Here is a 9,631-nt window from a genome sequence, read left to right on the forward strand (position 1 = left end):
ACATTTCTCATTTCCCTTATCATTGGAACTAACCTTAGTATTACTTGGTAGGATTCCTTGTGGTTAAATATTTATAGAAATAGCCATCTACCCTAGTTATATTTTAATATTTCTAATGGAAGTGATTTAACTCTGAAGTTGGGTCCTCATCTAAAACACTAAGTCTTCTAAGGAAGGCTTATTGATTATTTGAATTAAATCCTTGAGGATAGTTAGGCATAGGATTTCCAAAGTTTTATTGAGGATTGTTCTAGATCTCTACATGGTTTGGTTAACTATTATTATAATTATTACCCCCATTTTGACTATTATTCCAGTGAAAACTAGGGTGGTTTAAACCATGTTTGTGTGTGTTAGAGTACTGACTATTCTACTTATTATTCTTGATAGCATTTAAAGATTCTACTTCTAAGGATTGTGGTCATTAGATAGTCCAAAAAGGCTCTCATCTACTATCATAGGTGCTCCATGAGTTGTACTAACTCCAAGATGATCTAATATCTTAGATATGAAAACTATTTGAGTACTTTTAGACATTGGCTACTTTTTTAGGATTGACTCCTACTAAAGGCCATTGTAAGTTATTAGTGCTCATCTCTTTAATTAAAGCATTATGTTCATTGAAGGGCTTTGACATTAATGAACCTCTCGCTACAACATTTAGGATGGACCAAAGATATCCTATTAACCCATTGTCAAATATATGCACAATCAACTAATTAAGTAATGTATGATGTGGGCACCTCATAAGCAACTCCTTAAATCTTTACTAAGCTTCACAGATAGACTCTCCATCTAATTGGGTGAAAGATGTGATTTTATTCCTATGGTTAGTTATTTTAAATGGAGGTAAGTATTTTGTTAGGAATTTATGGGCCAAATCCTTCCAAGTGATAATGGAACCTATGTGTAAGGAATTTAAACACATGTTTGCTTTGTTACTTTATAAAAATGGGAACAGTCTACATCTAATAGGATCATCAAAGACTCCATTATATTTAAATGATGTACACATATTTAAGAAATTAGTAATATATAAGTTTGAATCCTTAATAGTTGTTCTCCAAAACTATAAGTTTTTTAATATCTAGATGATTACATGTTTAAGCTCAAAATTATTAGCTTGGATGTTGAGTCTACTAATTCTCTAATGAATGCCATCTTCTAATAGGTTTACATAATCTCTAAAGGTCTAGGCTAGTCATTCTCATGAAATGGGTTGGCCATTTCTAAATCTTTTTTTGTAGTCATTCTAATTTTTTATGGTTGTTTTATGTTTTTAGTCAAAAAATTTTTCTCTTAATTAGGTTCTACAATACATGCAACAACAAACACATATTAAAATAAAAATCACAACATAATTTAACAACTCACAAAAGCAAAAATGCACTAGTACAATAGAAGCAAACAACCATAAAATACAAAACATGTTGAATAAGAAAAAAGATAAGAGTAAATCAACAATCCTTCACGTAATATAGAGTAAATAATATGATAATACCACTATCCTTGGAAACAACGCAAAAACTTGATGTGTGTTCACAACCCCAGAACTCTATGTCAATTAAGTGAATGTGTCGTGTCAACTAATATAATACTGAGCTCATTCCCATGGGGATAATTATGATCTCAAAATTACTTTATTACTATCTTTATGAATTACTTTATTTATCCTACTGTTAAAATTAAAAGGTGGTCCTAGTTAAATCTATCAATTAAGTCCATCTAGAAGAAAATGTATGGTAATAAGGCCCTAAACTTATGTTAGTTAAGAATTCATGCTCATATAGATTGATCTCTTATTTTTGTTGTTGTAGATTAAAGTATAAGAAACTCCTAATCTTTGTCGAGCTCGTTGGAGTTCTTAACAAAGTTTCACTTCGCTATGGTTTTTTTATCTCCTTAAGGTTCCTAGATCTCCATCCACCATATATCTATGTATGAGAGAAATCTATTCAAATTCTCTTAATTAATTACACTGTGCCTTCATTGAGGGCATGATCAAACTAAAATTTAAAGTTGTGTAAGGCCTATACATAATCTAAATGAAGCATGGAAGAATTAGAAATAGTGTTGCATACATAACAATTTTGAGATCAAATATATGCAAGCATGATTCTCAAATAAACATAAGTCTTCATTACAATTTAAACAAAAATTATAAGAGAAGGTAAAATGTAGGTATAATGTCTTCCAAAAATTGATTGTGTACTCTCCTTGCACCTTACTCCACTTTCCTTGCCTTACACAAACATTATCCACTCCATTAGACTCTGCCTAAGACTACTTATAAGAGTAAAATATGTCAGCCCCCATAAAAATTTCAATCATGCTATTTATATTTATGACCCATAGCTACCACTAGCACTATGGTAATGGTAATGATAGCACTCTGGTGGTCCCAATTTAAACTAATGCCAAAACATTGAAGCTATTCTCTATCATACAGTGATTGAATTGACATGCCATTCTCCTATTTTTAATTGAATTAATTGCTACATCACAGCACTCTGGTGATTTGGCACTATGAGGCAAGGATTAGTATGGTGTCATTGGTGGAGATCTTATTCTATAGCTACTGGATAGCACTGTGGTGCTGGCATTTTTCATGATGCTAATAGTAATCATTATGATCAAAAATTTGTGCATAAATAGTAAACATATGTATTAACAATAAAATTTATGAAATAGTTCAACAATACGATTCGAAAGCTAGTAAACTAGCATGGATGTCAAATCAATAAAAAAATCATCATTGTAATGGAATTAAAATAATAAGAAAATAATGTTAATTAGTAGAACCAAAGCCTCGATGAAGACCGTCGAAACCATATCAATATAGTAAAATCATGTAATAGTATACATATATTATCCAATTACTTTATATCAGCATTAAATCAGTATCATTACCATAATCATATGTTTATTATATCACATAATTAGTAACAATGAATCAATAAAAAATAATAGTATTAATAAGTCAATATCAATATTAGTAGTGTCGGTGATTGTAACAATAAAGTAATACAATAATAATGACAGTAAGGTCATACAATAATAATGAATCAATAACATGCAATCTAATAATCACACTAAACAATAAAATAGTTATGGCAAAGTAATGTTTTTCTAGTTGTAAGTTGGTTGTTAGTAATTGTTGGCTCAATAAAAAGAGTCACCACTTCTTGCCCGTCAGCACAACAATAACTCTTTATAATTCACAATTAATAAATCAAGTGAATTAGTAGAGGATAATGTTGCGGATCAATGTTTATGATTTTGATGATAACAAACATTCTTATTTCTCTACGACTGCCTTATGTACTGACATTTCAGGTTCACACGATCAGACTACAATTTGGAACCAGCTCAAGAATGGGTACACTAGGTCTGAGTCAGTTTCTACTATTTTTCCTTTCTTGAGTCTGTTGTACTTGGAGTGGCACCCGATGATTTGTAACTTGGTATATTCACTATTGTTCCCTAAAAGAGTTCTAGTTTTGGTAATATCGTCCGGGATGATATTTATATCATCCTAGACGATCTGTCCAAAAACAGAAACCCTAATTAGGGCATCCTCATTAAGGCAACCGTCATTAGAGGATCGGCCTAGATGATACCTGTATCGTCCAGGACGATAGACTCAATTTAGAAAGAATCAGTAGCCATAATCAGTTTAGGTATTCTTTATTTTAGGAAATCGGCTAGGACGATATTCCTATCGTCTAGGAGGATCTAACTCAATTATGCATAAAATTGATCTGGAATATTTGAAAAGCATTAATGGTTGATTGATACGATCACATCGTCCGGGACGATCTCCGGATCAGCCGGGATGATGTCCTGGACGATCTACATTGGACAGCTCAAATTCAGGCTGATGAACAGGACGATTGAAATTAGTTTTAAACTAATCGGCCTGGATGATTGTGATATCGGTCAGGACAATGTAACCAAATTTCTTCTAATTGTCTCAAATCATCCCGGGCTGATTAGTTGAATTTGTACTGATCGGCCAGGACAATATACCTATCGTCCTAGACGATAATGTCGGCAACTTGCATTAATGAGCTCGTTTTGAGCTTTTCTATTTAAGAGATGACAAGGCACTTTGTAAGTATCTTTAGCAGCCAATGTAGCTTCGTTCTTGTGGGGGAAATTTGAAGAGAAAGCTTAAAAGGGAGTGAGCAATGGGTGAAGTCTTCGAGAGGGAGAAGATCCTGTATGGGGGGACTCAAGGGAGTGTGGAGGGGGATTCCACACGGTTGCTCCGGCAGGCTTGCACCTTAATACTGTCAGATTCAAGGCTTGTCTCGAGGGAAGTTCACCAAAGAAGAAGATCTCTTTGGTGTCAAAGGACCCGGCGACTCTGCCACACCGGGGAAGGTGGAAGTGATTTTGTAAGGGCTTCTCCACCTAGCTGTGGGGGCTAAATGAGAGACACTTATTTAGTGTAATACTTGGAGGGTGCCTCCGAGGAGTGGACGTAGGTCAAGGTTTGACCGAACCATTATAAATCCGGTGTGTTATTTTCTTATTATTGCTTCAGCATTATTTTCTTCCGCACTTTGATTTCTATGGTGATTTTGGTTTGAGTTTTATCTTTGGTTTTAAAGTTATCCAATTCACCTCTCTCTTTGTTAGCATTTTGCCAATTTTATAGGGCTTAACATCCCTAACAAACTTTCTAGTGCCATCATAGCAATTTCAAGTGGTATCAGAGCCGGTTTCCTAAAATAAGTTTTTAAAAAATTTTGAATTTTGATCCATGGCTAATTTTTTGAATCGTAATATTGCAGAAGGTTATTCAATCACCAGACCTCCTTTATTTGAAAATATGTCTTTTGATTTTTGAAAAACTCGCATGTCTATTTTCTTGCAATCGATTAATTTTCACATGTGGCATATGATTTTAACTGATTATTCATCACCGTCACGTATTGTTAATGGAGTTAAACTGATATTCCTTTTAATCAATGGAATAGGGAAGAACAAGTAAATACTCAATTGAATACAAAATCTTTAAACTACTTTTTCTGTGTGCTTTAAATTCTGAAGATTTTATGTTAGTTTTCACGTGTACTACTAGTAAGGAAGTTTGGGATAAACTACACATCATATACGAAAGTACTATTGAAATCAAGCAATCCAAGTTGAATATGTTAATGCATGATTTTGAACTGTTTTCCATGAAACCTTTTGAAACGATCTTAGACATGTATACCATGTTCATTAAAATTGTAACATCATTACATGGCTTAGGAAAAGAATTTTCAAATTTTGAAAAAGTTAACAAAATTCTTAGCTATTTACTTGAAAATTTTGGTGCCAAAGTTGTTGTTATTTATGAATCAAAAGATTTGAATGATTATTCTATTGATAATTTGATTGGCTCACTCATTGCTTACGAGTAAGGTTCGGGTCAAAGACTTTAGGATGCATGTAAAACGATTGTTCTAAAAGCTGAAGATATAGAAAGAGATAGCTTAGTTGGTAACAAATGCAATGAATTGTCAAGCAAATCACAAAGCTTACCAAAACATAAGCAAAAGTGGAAAAAAATGTAAAAATGGTAAGGATATTCATATCCCTCCTAACGTTATTTGCTTTCGATGTAGGAAGCCTAGACAAATGAAAAATCAGTGCCCTAATTTAAAAATTCTTCCTAACAAAAAAAAAGTGCAAGGCGAAGCAAAATTTAAACTGGGAAAATAATAAAAGGCAAAAAATCTCATGGGCAGATCAGCTTTCTGAAGCATCGGACCAGGAGAGAGAATGGTTAAAAGCCTTTCGTGTTTTTATGTTTTTCTTTTTTTTTGTTTTAGTTTTGTTTATTCTTTAAAATTTTTGTTTTTATGAAAGTTTTTCTGTGATCAACACACACATTCATTTTTCAAAAAATGAAAAATCTACTTTCTGTTTTTCTTAAAATCTTTGGTAAGTTGTGTTTGACTTCTCTAAAACAGTCAAAGGAAGGAAACTCATGTTTTTTATTCTCAATCTCTATTTCCTAAAAGAGGTTATTCTACTTTTGATTTAAAATCTTTTTCATCTTTTAAATTAGTTTTTAAAATTAAATTTTTTATCTCCTTACATTTTATTTATCTCATAGAAATCTTTTACAAGTTGTTGAATCTAACTCATAATTTTCTTAATCAAGAATTCGCTTTATCAATAGGATGGATTTACTTTCTTTTTTTAAGATTTCAGAAAGGTAGAATATTAAAAAAAAATGGCCAATGATGCCAAAAATAAAAGATGCGCAATGACGTCAAATTGAAAAATATATGCAAAAGTGTATCAAAAATCAAAAGATGCGCAAAGAGCGTCATTCAAATTGACAAGAGGCATAAAATGAGCCCACAAAATTTAATGCTTACCATTATTGTACTTCTTAAAAGCTTAAAAAAATCCTTGATAATTTCGATACTTCATTTTGAAAAACATGATTCCTGATTCAATAATTCTTGCATTAATCTTCTATTAGTATATTTTATGAAAGGAGTTTTGAAAAATTAATGTTTCTTTTTCTTATTTATTTCTTGATATGGATATTAGATTAAAAAGTTTTTGAGTCTTTTTAAAAAACTTGAGTTTGAATTAACAATTTATGAATTTCTTACTTTTTTCTGGATTATGCATTGTCAACCCATTCCTTACTAAGTTTTTGATTAAAATCAAGAGGTAACTTTCTCATTTTAAAAATATTTGTTTTTCACTAGATCAGGGAATGTTTTTTTTTTCTTTTGGTCATTTTGTTTTTTATGCATCCTCTCTTTTTGATAATGTCAAAGGGGGAGAACGTAATGTTGAATTGTAACGTAATGTTGAATTTGTATACTTTTTTTTCTTTTCAAAAAATTAAAAACAACAAAAACATTTTTTATTTCCCCTATTTTTTAAAAGGGTTTATTCTAGTGAGGGGGAGATTATGAGATTTTTTTTTTAAATTCAAATTGGATTGTTTGCCATCATAAAAAAGGGGTAGATTGTTGCAGATCAATGATTTATGATTTTGATGATATCAAACATTCTTATTTCTCTACGACAGCCTTATGTACTGATATTTCAGGTTCACACGATCAGACTGTAATTTGGAACCACTTCAAGATTGGGTAGACTAGATCTGAGTCAGTTTGTACTATTTTTTCTTTCTTGAGTCTATTGTATTTGGTGTGGCACCGGATGATTTGTTACTTGGTAGATTCACTATTGTTCCCTAAAAGAGTTCTAGTTTTGGTAATATCATCCGGGACGATATTTATATCATCCTGGATGATCTGTCTAAAAACAGAAACCCTAATTAGGACATCCTCATTAAGGCAGTCGTCATTAGCGGATCGGCCTGGACGATACCTGTATCAACTAGGATGATATACTCAATTCAGAAAGAATCAGCCGCCATAATTAGTTTAGGTATTCTTTGTTTTAGGAAATCGGCTAGGACGATATTCCTATCGTCTAGGACGATCTAACTCAATTATGCCTAAATTGATATGGTATATTCGAAAAGCATTAATGGTTGATTAGTATGATCACATCGTCCGGGACGATCTCCGGATCGGCCGGTACGATGTCCTGGACGATCTACATTGGAAACCTCAAATTTATGGCGATGATCAGGACGATTGAAATCATTTTTAAACTAATCGGCCTGGACGATCGTGATATCGGCCAGGACGATGTAACCAATTTTCTTCTGATCGTCCCAAATCGTCCCGGGCTGATGAGCTGAATTTGTACTGATCGACCAGGACGATATACCTATCGTTCTGGACGATAATGTCGGCAACTTGCATTAATGAGCTCGTTTTGAGCTTTTCTATTTAAGAGATGACAAGGCACTTTGTTAGTGTCTTTGGAAGCCAATGTAGCTTCGTTCTTGTGGGGGAATCTTGAAGAGAAAGCTTGAAAGGGAGTGAGGAACGGGTGAAGTCTGAGAGTGGGCCGGAGAAGATCTTGTGAGGGGGGACTCAAGGGAGTGTGGAGGGGGATTCCACAAGGTTGCTCCGACAGGCTTGCACCTTAATATCGTCGGATTCAAGGCTTGTATCGAGGGAAGTTCAACAAAGAACAAGATCTCTTTGGTGTCAAAGGACCCGACGACTCCGCCGCACCGGGGAAGGTGGAAGTGATTTTGTAAGGGCTTCTCCGCCTAGCTGTCGGGGCTAAAGGAGAGACACTTGTTTAGTGCAATACTTGGAGGGTGCCTTCAAGGAGTGGACGTAGGTCAAGGTTTGACCGAACCACTATAAATTCGGTGTGTTATTTTCTTGTTATTGCTTCCGCATTATTTTCTTCCGCACTTTGATTTATGTGGTGATTTTGGTTTGAGTTTTATCTTTGGTTTTAAAATTATCCAATTCACCTCTCTCTTTGTTAGCCTTGAGCCAGTTTTATAGGGCTTAACATCCATAACGAACTTTCTTGTGCCATCAGAGCACTTTCAGATAATACCAAATCAAAATATTTAAAAGAAAGTCCAATGATCCCCCATCCTATATAAGCTAGTTAGTCTACAACCAACATTAGTAAAACTAGCTTTTTACTTGTCCCCACACATATTATTATCATAGTATTATAACTGTAATAGCATCTTGCTATCACCTAATCACATACCAATTTTCATTCACAATGCTTGTATAAAAAATATGCTTAAATAAAATCACTCAAACTACTATTTAGTGCAAACTGTAGAAGAAACAACAACTTCTATTTTATCTGTGAAATTCATGAATGTTCCAGTCAAAATATCTAGAATAATCAATATGATAACATATTAAAAGTTGCGCATTGGAATTCCCATCGTAGGTTTCCTTTCTGTCATCTCAATTTCAACTACTTTGGGCCTTTGCTTCGTTCTCTTCCCTTTCTTCTCCGCTGCTTTGGATCTGATCCCATCTTTCCCCCATCATCATGCATACTATTTTCAGGTTTGTCAGAAACTAAGGCATCTAAGAATTCATTGCCAGAGCAAGCAGTCGACTGAGTGCCTTCAAAACAATAGAGATTAGGGATAAAGTAAAAGGAGAGCTCTATTTGCGGAACCTTCTCCACTGTAGTTCACGCTTAATTGGGGTAAGACCTTTACTTGAAACGCGCACTGCCTGCGGCACATCGCCACTTGAACTAACCACGACTTTGAGAATCTTTGTCGACAAATTGAGGTCGGAAATCACTACGGAGGTAGCTATAATCCCGACAAAAAAGCCTGAGTTTATTTGTGCTATAAGTGAAATCGAGATAAATAGTTCATCATGTATATGATCTTGTACTTCCATGACAACGCTTTCGCTGGCCTTCCCAGCCAAAGTATGCATGCTGATTCTTCAGAACAACAATGTAGACCAAAATATTCTAGTCTTCATCCACATCCCTCGCCCTCTTTATTGCTGGGTATTGACAGCCGGACCAGCTAAAGAAATACAAAATAATTAAAAAATGCAAAAAAAATAATCGATTTGTTCTCCAACAACCACCGTTCTCCGGTCTCGGGGACCTTTTCTCTCCAAAATCTCAGAATTTTGGTGCATCACCAGCTGGTCCGGCTGTCAATACCTAATACCTAGCAATGAAGAGGCCGAGCGATGTGAACGACGGCGAGAATATTTCAGCCTGCATTGTTGTTCTG

The 9,631-nt window shown here is 34.1% G+C and overlaps 1 non-coding gene across 1 annotated transcript; it reads left to right on the forward strand.

Annotated features, from left to right (window-relative positions):
* The first annotated feature begins 725 nt into the window (after positions 1 to 725).
* LOC114579783 lies at positions 726 to 832 on the forward strand. Its single transcript, XR_003700963.1, has one exon. It is a non-coding gene; the product is annotated as a small nucleolar RNA R71 (small nucleolar RNA).
* The last annotated feature ends 8,799 nt before the right edge of the window (positions 833 to 9,631 follow it).

The sequence above is a fragment of the Dendrobium catenatum genome, unplaced genomic scaffold (assembly GCF_001605985.2).
Source record: "Dendrobium catenatum unplaced genomic scaffold, ASM160598v2 fragScaff_scaffold_629, whole genome shotgun sequence".
Taxonomy (NCBI): domain Eukaryota; kingdom Viridiplantae; phylum Streptophyta; class Magnoliopsida; order Asparagales; family Orchidaceae; genus Dendrobium; species Dendrobium catenatum.